This window comes from Budorcas taxicolor, chromosome 19 (genome assembly GCF_023091745.1).
Source record: "Budorcas taxicolor isolate Tak-1 chromosome 19, Takin1.1, whole genome shotgun sequence".
Taxonomy (NCBI): domain Eukaryota; kingdom Metazoa; phylum Chordata; class Mammalia; order Artiodactyla; family Bovidae; genus Budorcas; species Budorcas taxicolor.
In genome coordinates, this window is record NC_068928.1 from 24,951,713 (window position 1) to 24,962,802 (window position 11,090).

Genomic DNA, 11,090 nt, shown 5'->3' on the forward strand with positions numbered 1-11,090 from the left:
CCCATGGAAGACTGAGTGCTGGGCCATGGGACACCGCAAACCAGCGGCAGAGCTGTGATTCAGATCCAGGCAGGTTGAATCTAGATCCCTCATCCGAGCTGCTTCCATCTCCTAGTCTATTAGGGGCAAAGACAGAACTAGAATGCAGGTCTCTTTGTTACAAATTAAAGAGTGACTTTAGTGTTGAAAAAGACATGTATGGGCAGGAATAGGTAGAAGAAAACTTTAGAAGAGGGCTGACTCATGTGTCAGCAGGATGATTCTGCCTGATGCGTTGAAAATAAACCGTAGTGGGAAGAAAGGCAGAAGCAAGATGCGATTGCAATTAGAAGGCTATTGCTATGATGTAGGTGAAAGATAATCATGGTACCCAAGAGGATGACGGTGGCTTGGAGCTGGGTGTGAGCACTGGAGGTGGTAAGAAGCGAGTGGACTCTGGGCAAACATTGAGGGCAGAGCTGGAATATTTCTTGACATAATAGATGTGAGGTGTGAAAGAGAAAAGGCAAAAGTAGCTCCAAGATTTTGGGTCTGAGCGACTGGGAAGATGAAGCTGCCGTCGAGTGAGATGGGGAGACAGGAGCTGGAGCAATGACCCTGTTATCCACTGCTGAACTAAACCAGACTTCGGTGGCATAAAACAACAACCGTCACTTATTATTGTTTTAAATGTATTTTTATTTGGATGCATCAGATCTTAGTTGCAGTTCTTCTGTAGCTGTGGGGCACGGGCTTAACTGACCCACGCCGTGGGGGCATCTCAGTTCCCAGAGGGGAGGTCGGATCTGCATCTGCTGCATTGGAAAGTGGATTCTTAACCAGCGGACCGCCAAGGAGCTGCCCATCATTTATTAGTATTAGCTGGTCTCAGCTGGGCATGTCTCACTGGCTGGTTAGGACCAGGGTTACTACAATATAGACTAGCTAGAGGATGGACCAGCTGCGGCTCCTCAGACATCCATCTCTGTCTCTCTCTCATGGCCTCACCCCGAAATCTCTCCAGCATGGTGGCTTCAGGAGAACCAGACTTCTTACACAGTCACCAGAACTCCACAGGGTGTGTCCCAAGACGGAGTGGGACACACCCTGGGCCACCAGGGAAGGCCCCTGTTTGACTTTCTAACCTATGTACTTGTGTTACTCTGATCAAAGAATTTTTAAGAGGCTGTATATTTTTTCACTAAAATAATTTTTTTTAATGTATAGGAAAAATACCCAATCCACAGGGCAAGGGCAAATTTTAGAAAATACCCCAACCCAGCCACCTCTCCACTCTGAACCTTCTCCTTCATGTCTCTGACCTGAAAGAGGACTGAGACCAACCCATTCACGCTTGTGCTGTCCCAGTGAGGACCACTGCAGCTTCCCAGGTATTGGATCATCTCACTAACACCCTCTCCCTACCCCTTTCAAAGGCATCCCTGGTAGCCCAGATGGTAAAGAATCTGCCTGCAAGGCGGGAGACCGGGTTTGATCCCTAGGTCGGGAAGATCCCCTGGAGAAGGGAATGGCCACACACTCCAGTATTTGTGCCTGGAGAATACCATGGACAGAGGAGCCTGGTGGGCTGCAGTCCATGGGGTTGCAGAGAGTCGAACATGACTGAGTGATTCACACATTCATTTTCACCCCTTCCAAGCCTGTAGAGACGGGCTGACACCCATTTGAAAGAAGAGAGAAGTATGGCTTGGTGAGCTCACCCCATTAAAAGTCACTAAAAGACAAGACTTGAAGTCAGGTGTTGTGGCTCATGCTGCAATGGTCTCTCCAGGCTTAAATGTCGTGGTTGCCATCGCTGTGGGTTCTCCTGGCAGCGTGGGTGAGGGTAGGGGAGAGAGAGAGGGAACAGTTCTTGGAAGGAAAGTTCATCCCTCTAAATTAAGTGCATTATTTCTCCTGAATAAAAACACACCTGTCGTGAAATTCACTGCCCCCAAAAGATACTTGATACAGTGACTGTGATGGCCCCTGGCTGAAAATACTCCATTTCCCCTTAGTCACCCTCCTTGGGTCAGCGTAAGCTTGCTGGATAAAGTAACAGAAAGAAACAGAGCTCCTTTGGGATGAAATTCCTAGGCAGAGGAAGACTGCCAGGGGGAGGGGGGCGCATAGTTTGGGGCAGAAGCCTGGGTTTTCCCTTGGGGAATCTGTCCCTCTCAGAGGGTGGGTCTGGTGTGCCAGAGCCCAGCCCTGCCCTGGGGGGGCAGAGGGAAAGTCACCAGTGGGAGACCAGACCCTTGTAAACCAGCTGCTCCATCGCAGACCAGGGGCCACCAGAAGGGCTCACTCACCCCTGATCTGTGCTTAGTTATGCGCTAAACCTGCTCTGTTCCGTTACATCAAAGCCTTTATCAGAGGCACAAAGCGGCTGGGTGTGGGTGTGCCCCAAACTCGCCAACGTGCAATGCGATTTTTGCCATGACAGCGGAGCGGTGTCAACAGGTGGGCAGCTGGTGTGTCCCAGTCGGGTCAACAGGGCCCACAGAGCACCGACCGTGTCCAGACTCTGTCTGGGGCCAGGATGGTGGTGGGAATGGATGAGCACACAGCTCCGCCTCTGTCCCCGGAGGCTCGGTGGACCAACTCTGAGATTCTGCCACGTGACATGTGGTTACTGCCATTAGCTTAACGACACTGATTACATTGTGTAATTACACAGTTAATTACCCTGTGGGCTTCCCTGAGAGCTCATTTGGTAAAGAATCCGCCTGCAATGCAGGAGACCCCGGTTTGATCCCTGGGTCGAGAGGATCCGCTGCAGAAGGGATAGGCCACCCACACCAGTACTGGGCTTCCCTTGTGGCTCAGCTGGTAAAGAATCCGCCTGCAATGTGGGAGACTTGGGTTCAATCCCTGGGTTGGGAAGATCCCCTGAAGAAGGGAAAGGTTACCCACTCCAGTATTCTGGCCTGGAGAATTCCTTAGATTGTATAGTCCATGGAGTTGCAAATAGACACAACTGAATGACTTTCACTAACTGCTCTAGGACTTAGCAATTTCTGTACTCTGCTGTGTGCAGGGTTTTAGTCGTTGGAAGGTGCCAGACTGTGGGTCCTGTATTGGGGGGGAGCTCCCAGAGCCAGGGGAGGGGCTGTGGGCTGCTTTCCCCTCCCTGGCTTTGCTTTCTGACCGAGCACAGCACAGGCTCTGCAGCGTTCTCAGCATGTCTCTGTTGTAATCGAATTTGATTTTCTTTCTTTCCTGTCTCATGATGAGGACTGAAGGGCAGGAGGCCTTTGGTGGACACCCCGTGACACTAATCACCAAGTGTCACTACCCTCATCCAAGGCGGTGACGATGCACTCTGGGTGCTGAAACCTGAACCTTTTCACTGATGGTGGTTCTAGCTGAGTCTGGAGGAGCTCAGTTACCACTTGTCACCTTTGGCTTCATTTATCAACATCTGTTCAATAAACAAACACCCAACTCTGCTCTTCCTACTGGCCTCCCAGAGGCTCTGGCGATTGGAACTGAAGCACTGTTGGATTAGAATGTCCTGCTGGAAGGAGAGAGAGCGGCACCTGATTAATTTTGAAAGGAGGCTCTTAACCTTCAGAAACTTGGGCCAGGTCCTGGGGGCCCAGAACAACTGATTCATTTGGCCCATTCCTCCCGTGCTCGTCTGGCAAAGAACGACCTGTCCGCGTGGCAGCACTGCCCATCTGTTCAGGGAGTACTCATGGAGTACCTACAGTGCACCAGGCTGTTGTTAGGCCATGGGCGCCCAGTAGGAAGCCAGGCCGGCCCTCTGCCCTCCCGGCGTTTATGGTCTAGTGATAAAACAAGAGTGCTGGGTGAGAGGACAAAGTGAGTTTCTGGTGCTCTGTGGACAGAACTAAGTTGGGGACAAGGGTAAAGATGAGTGCTGGAGCCAGGTTGGTGGTCTTCAATGCCCTGGTAGTTCAGTTCAGTTCAGTCACATCCGACTCTTTGCGACCCCATGAATCGCAGCACACCAGGCCTCCCTGTTCATCACCATCTCCCGGAGTTCACTCAGACTCATGTCCATCGAGTCTGTGATGCCATCCAGCCATCTCATCCTCGGTCGTCCCCTTTTCCTCCTGCCCCCAATCCCTCCCAGCATCGGAGTCTTTTCCAATGAGTCAACTCTTCTCATGAGGTGGCCAAAGTACTGGAATTTCAGCTTTAGCATCATTCCTTCCAAAGAAATCCCAGGGTTAATCTCCTTCAGAATGGACTGGTTGGATCTCCTTGCAGTCCAAGGGACTCTCAAGAGTCTTCTCCAGCACCACAGTTCAAAAGCGTCAATTCTTCGGTGCTCAGCCTTCTTCACAGTCCAACTCTCACATCCATACATGACCACAGGAATAACTATAGCCTTGACTAGGCGGACCTTAGTCGGCAAAGGATTGTCTCTGCTTTTGAATATACTATCTAGGTTGGTCATAACTTTTCTTCCAAGGAGTAAGCGTCTTTTAATTTCATGGCTGCAGTCACCATCTGCAGTGATTTTGGAGCCCCCCAAAATAAAGTCTGACACTGTTTCCACTGTTTCCCCATCTATTTCCAATGAAGTGATGGGACTGGATGCCATGATCTTCGTTTTCTGAATGTTGAGCTTTAAGCCAACTTTTTCACTCTCCTCTTTCACTTTCATCAAGAAGCTTTGTAGCTCCTCTTCACTTTCTGCCATAAGGGTGGTGTTATCTGCATATCTGAGGTTATTGATATTTCTCCTGGCAATCTTGATTCCAGCTTGTGTTTCTTCCAGCCCAGCATTTCTCATGATGTACTCTGCATAGAAGTTAAATAAGCAGGGTGACAATATACAGCCTAGACGTACTCCTTTTCCTATTTGGAACCAGTCTGTTGTTCCATGTCCAGTTCTAACTGTTGCTTCCTGACTTGCATATAGGTTTCTCAAGAGGCAGGTCAGGTGGTCTGGTATTCTCATCTCTTGAAGAATTTTCCACAGTTTACTGTGATCCACACAGTCAAAGGCTTTGGCATAGTCAATAAAGCAGAAATAGATGTTTTTCTGGAACTCTCTTGCTTTTTCCATGATCCACCGGATGTTGGCAATTTGATCTCTGGTTCCCCTGCCTTTTCTAAAACCAGCTTGGACATCAGGGAGTTCACAGTTCACACATTGCTGAAGCCTGGCTTGGAGAATTTTGAGCATTACTTTACTAGCATGTGAGATGAGTGCAATTGTGCGATAGTTTGAGCATTCTTTGGCATTGCCTTTCTTTGGAATTGGAATGAAAATTGACCTTTTCCAGTCCTGTGGCCACTGCTGAGTTTTCCAAATTTGCTAGCATATTGAGTGCAGCACTTTCACAGCATCATCTTTCAGGATTTGAAACAGCTCAACTGGAATTCCATCACCTCCTCTAGCTTTGTTCGTAGTGATGCTTTCTAAGGCCCACTTGACTTCACTTTCCAAGATGTCTGGCTCTAGATTAGTCATCACATCATCATGATTATCCAGGTCATGAAGCTCTTTTTTGTACAGTTCTTCCGTGTATTCTTGCCACCTCTTCTTAATATCTTCTGCTTCTGTTAGGTCCAGACCATTTCTGTCCTTTATTGAGCCCATCTTCGCATGAAATGTTCCCTTGGTATCTCTAATTTTCTTGAAGAGATCTCTAGTCTTTCCCATTCTGTTGTTTTCCTCTATTTCTTTGCATTGATCGCTGAAGAAGGCTTTCTTATCTCTTCTTGCTATTCTTTGGAACTCTGCATTCAGATGCTTATATCTTTCCTTTTCTCCTTTGCTTTTCACCTCTCTTCTTTTCACAGCTATTTGTAAGGCCTCCCCAGACAGCCATTTTGCTTTTTTGCATTTCTTTTCCATGGGGATGGTCTTGATTCATGTCTCCTGTACTATGTCACGAACCTCATTCCATTGTTCATCAGGCACTCTATCTATCAGATCTAGGCCGTTAAATCTATTTCTCACTTCCACTGTATAATCATAAGGGATTTGATTTAGGTCATACCTGAATGGTCTAGCGGTTTTCCCTACTTTCTTCAATTTAAGTCTGAATTTGGTAATAAGGAGTTCATGATCTGAGCCACAGTCAGCTCCTGGTCTTGTTTTTGCTGACTGTATAGAGCTTCTCCATCTTTAGCTGCATAGAATATAATCACTCTGATTTCGGTGTTGACCATCTGGTGATGTCCATGTGTAGAGTCTTCTCTTGTGTTGTTGGAAGAGGGTGTTCGCTATGACCAGTGCACGAAGTGCAGGCGGCTGCGAGAGCCGGCGCGCGAAGCGCGGCCGAGAGTAGCTACCCCACGTCCGAGGGCAGGGGCAGCAGCCTAGAGTGCGAGGCTGCGACGGCGCAGGAACGGCCGAGAGGAGCTACCCTGTGTCCGAGGTCAGGGGCGGCAGCCAAGAGGAGCAACCCCGCGTCCGAGGTCAGTGGCGCCCGGGGGGGAGCTACCCCGAATGCCCTGGTAAGGAACTGTTTATCTTCAGGTTGTTGGGAATTCATTCAATGGAGGAGGTGATACGATCATACTTGCCCTGGACGATCACTCTGGTGCCCGAGGGTAGAAAATGGGTTAGAAAAGGCCAAGAATGGAGGCCTGGAATCTAGTTCTAGGAGGTAATTGTTCTAATCTAAGTGACAAGAGATATGCGTTATGTAAGGTTACTGCGCAGAGTGGACGGAGGAAATTGGGGTCAAGAATACAGAACCCCAGTGTTCACAGAAGTTGTTGAAAATTGTTTAGTCGCTAAGTTGTATCCTACTCTTTTGCGACCCCATGGACTGTAGCCTGCCGGGCTCCTCTGCCTATGGGATTTCCTGGGCAAGAATACTAGGGTGGGTTGCCATTTCCTTCTCCAGGGGAACTTCCCCGCCCAGGGACCGAACCCACGTCTCCTGCTTGGCAAGCGGGTTCTTTACCACCGAACCATCAGGGAAGCCCCCGTTCATAGCAGCACTATTTACAATAGCCAAGATAGGGAAGCAACCTAAATGTCCATCAACAGATGAATGGATCAAGAATATGCGGTCTCCATATACAATGGAATACCACTCAGCCATGAAAAGAACAAAATTTTGCCATCTGCTGTAACATGGATGGATTTGGAGGGTGTTATGCTAAATAAGTCAGAAAGAGAGAAATACTGTATGATATCACTTACATGTGGAATCTTAAAGACACAACCAACTAGTGAATATAACAAAAAAGCAGCAGATTCACAGATTTGGGGAACAAACTAGTGGTTGCCAATGGGGAGAGGGAGGGGAGGAGGGGAAATACAGCGGTAGGGGAGTAAGAGCACAAATTATTTGGCACACAATAAGTGGTATTGTATAATACAGGGAATATGGCCAATATTTTATAATAACTGTAAATGGAAAGTAACCTTTCCAAATTGTATTAAAAACATAACATTTAAACTGTTTTAGAATAAAATACGAATTTAAAGAAAAAGATACAGAACCTTCGTCATATGAAAGTGTCAGTCACTCAGTTGTATCAGCTATGAATTTGCTTATTGTTCAGTCACTAAGTCGTGTCCAACTCTTTGTGGCCCCATGGACTGTAGCCTGCCAGGCTCTTCCGTCTGTGGAATTCTCCAGCAAGAATACTGGAGTGTGTAGCTATTCCCTTCTCCAGGGGATCTTCCCAACCCAGGGATCAAACCTGGGTCTCCTGCATTGCAGGTGGTTTCTTTACCACTGTGCCATCAGGGAAGCCCAAATCAACTATAATTGAAAAAAAAAATACACGCTTTTCAGCTCCCAGTATAATCGTAGAGTCAGGCAAAGATCATCAGTTGATAATCTCAACAGACAATCTTAAGATTCTCAAGGCATTGCAAAGCAGGATACTCACATGACCTCAAAAGCGTCACCCACAGACTTCTAACTAGTTTTAGAGGGAGAGAGCACAGTGGAAAGGTCTGGTGAATGCCCTTCCCCACAGCATCAACCTTCCCATAGCCAAGAGCAGACAAACCACAGCATGTGCTTCTGACATGGGGCTATAGAAATATCCACCACCTGGGCTGCATTTGTGCCAAACATGCTTCACCTGAGTCTACTTGGGAGAAAACAAACACCAGCAGAGTGGGGAACAAGGCAACGGGCCTGGGCTCTTCAAAAGAGTTAGAAGGGTGGGATGGCGTGCATGCGTGGGTGCGTGGTCACGTCTGACTCTTTGCGACCCCAGTGGACTGCAGCCCGCCAGGCTCCTTTGTCCATGAAATGTTCCAGGCAAGAATACTGGAGTGGGTTGTCATTTCTTCCTCCAGGGGATCTTCCCGACTCAGGGATTGAACTCGCATCTCTTGCGTCTCCTGCATTGTCAGGCAGATTCTTTACCACTGAACCACCTGAGAAGCCCTAGGGCAGTGGTGGTTTGGCAGAGAGGCTCAAGAGGGAGAGGTTATATGTATGTGGATAGCTGACTCACTTTGTTGTGCCGCAGAACTAACACAACATTGTAAAGCAATTATACTCCAATAAAAAAGAATTGAGTGAAAAATTGACAGTAAACAAAAAGTGGAGGGACTGTTTTAGATGAAAAGCAATTAAAGAGACATAACTGTCGAATACAGTGTGTGAACTTTCACTGGATCTTGGATTTTCAAGAATTTTTAACAGCCATAAAAGGCATGTGGAAACAATTAGGGAAATTTGAATGTCGAGTGTAGATTAGATGAGTAAATGTTCCATTTTTCAGGTGTGCTAACATTATCGTGCTCATGTAGGAGAATGCCCTTACTCTAGGGAGACATTCGCTAAAGCATTTAGGGCTGAGTGTCATGATGTCTGAATCTTACTTCCAAATGGCTCAGAAAAATGGAGACAGACCACAAACGAGGCAGAATGTTTACAAAGCAAAGGAAAACAATGTTCACTGAACTCTTCTTTCAAGTTTTCTGTAAATTTGAGGATTAGCAAAATAAACCCTTGGGGAAAACTAATAGCTCTGATGCTTCAAGACACTTGGGTAGAAATCATGGGGCTCCACTAGTAAGAGTTTTGCAAACGCCTGGTTTACAGTATGTGAAAGGAAGTAGGAGAGTCGCTTGGGCAGTTGGTTCACGATGCTCAGGGACAAGGTGGCTTTCAGGTCCCTGGCATGGACAGTGGGGAGTGATCATGCTGCTGTTTGCTATATTTGAATAAATACAGGAGAAGGAGCCTGTTTTAGAGGAAAAAAGAAGGAAAAACGTTCAATTTGGACATCTAGACTCCCAAAGCCCATGCCGGTCCTGGGTTATGAGCTCTTGATGTAGAACATGGGGCACAGGGTATAAGACACAGCACAGGGGACTAGTGGACAGAGGGAAAGGAGGTCATGGTGGAGACTGGGAAGAAACAGCTAGCGCAGTGGGGGGGACCTGTGAGTATGGGTAAGGCCATGGATGCCAGGAAGAGGGGTCCAATAACACACGTGCCAAACTGAGATACAAAACACATGAAAGACACTTGTAACTGAGAGTGATGAAAAATTTGGCTTGTGAAAAATATAGATTTTGCCCCTTGTCTATGTGACACCATTAGATCAACTCAAGGGACCCAGGTAGAGAGTCAAGTTGGACCCAAACATTGTTTGGCATCTCTGGGGTGTCACCATCCATATTGAGGCCCCTGCTAATTCCAGGCCTCCATCAGTTCTTAATCACATCAGGTTGCACAGTCTCCCTCTCACTGGGGCTGCCTGGGTACCCCAGGGAGCCCAGCGTTCTTGGCCCCATCCTTCCCAGGTGTGTTTTTTTTTGTTGTTCGGTGCTTTCTAGGGAAGGGGCAGGCCCAGGCACGTTTAATGTGCTCTGACTAAGGACAATGAGGGCTGCTTGATGTCAAATCAAGTCCAAGAACCAAGTGATAAGAGATCAAAGGCTCTAAAAGCAAGCCCAAACCAAATCTTAAAAGAGAGAGAGATAAGATGGGTAATAACCCTCCTGAGAACATTTATCATTCAGCTGACGGGGATGACGTGTGGGTGTGAAAGCATGGCTCAGGGAGCGGAGCAAAGGGGAAACATCTCAACTGGTGTGATCCATTCATCAGAATGAGCTGTTCACCAGTCATCAGTTGGAGAAACCCAGTCCAGAGCTGGTTCTGCTGGGTGGCTCAATGTTCTGCCTAAACCTGACCAACTCACTCAGCACAGTTAGTCTGCCATCCCACTGTCTGGGGCTTCCCTGGTAGCTCGCTTGGTAAAGCATCTGCTTGCAATGCAGGAGACCCCAGTTCAACACCTGGGTCAGGAAGATCCCCTGGAGAAGGAAGTGGCAACTCACTCCAGTATTCTTGCCCGGGAGGAGAATCGCACGGACAGAGGAGCCTGGCGGGCTACAGTCCATGAGGTCGCAAGGGTCCGGACACGACTGAGCGACTAAACCATCATCCCATTGTCTGGAGTCACACAGGCCTGGGATGGCAGAAAGCAGCCTCTATGTGCGTGTTTCCTCCAGTGACAGAGTGCTGGCCAGTGCAGTCAGGAAAGCTGAGAACTTAGTCACTGAACACATTTGCGAAATTCACTGGCCTTCACAGACTGTTCCCCTGAACACCTGGCCTGAACGTTCTCCTCTAACCAGCCTGTGTAGGATCATGTTCAGAAAGTGCTTATAAAGCTCTCACTTGCCTTGGGGAAAAAAAAACCTCCATCAGCTGTCAGAAAAGCTAAAACCCGTCTTGGCTCTGGTGACACATCCCCTTCAGGGAAATGCACACAAGCCAATTTGGTTCAGACTTAATAAGTTTTAACAAAATCCAGGTGAAGGGATCTATCTGGAAAAGCAGAAGAATCTCACAAGCAGCTCTGAGAAATAATTCTCTCAGGAGAGATAGGGGGGAAAAAACATGTGAAACCATTTGTATCATGGCAGAAGGTGATTTGAAATCCAATTTCACAAATGGGAATTTTCCGTGTAACCCTGATGCAAAACGATGGTTTCCAAATGTCTTGAGATTGTGTGGCCTGCTTGCATGCCCCTTCATCCCCCCCTCCCTGCCCCCCCGCCAGCCACCATCCCCTTCTGTCCTCCCTGGGAATCCTCAGGCTTTGTCTTGGAGGTAATCAAGTTTAAAACCCATTAAAGCTTATGAGCCCTCATTTGCCCCTCCCCGCAAACCACAAAGAACATCACA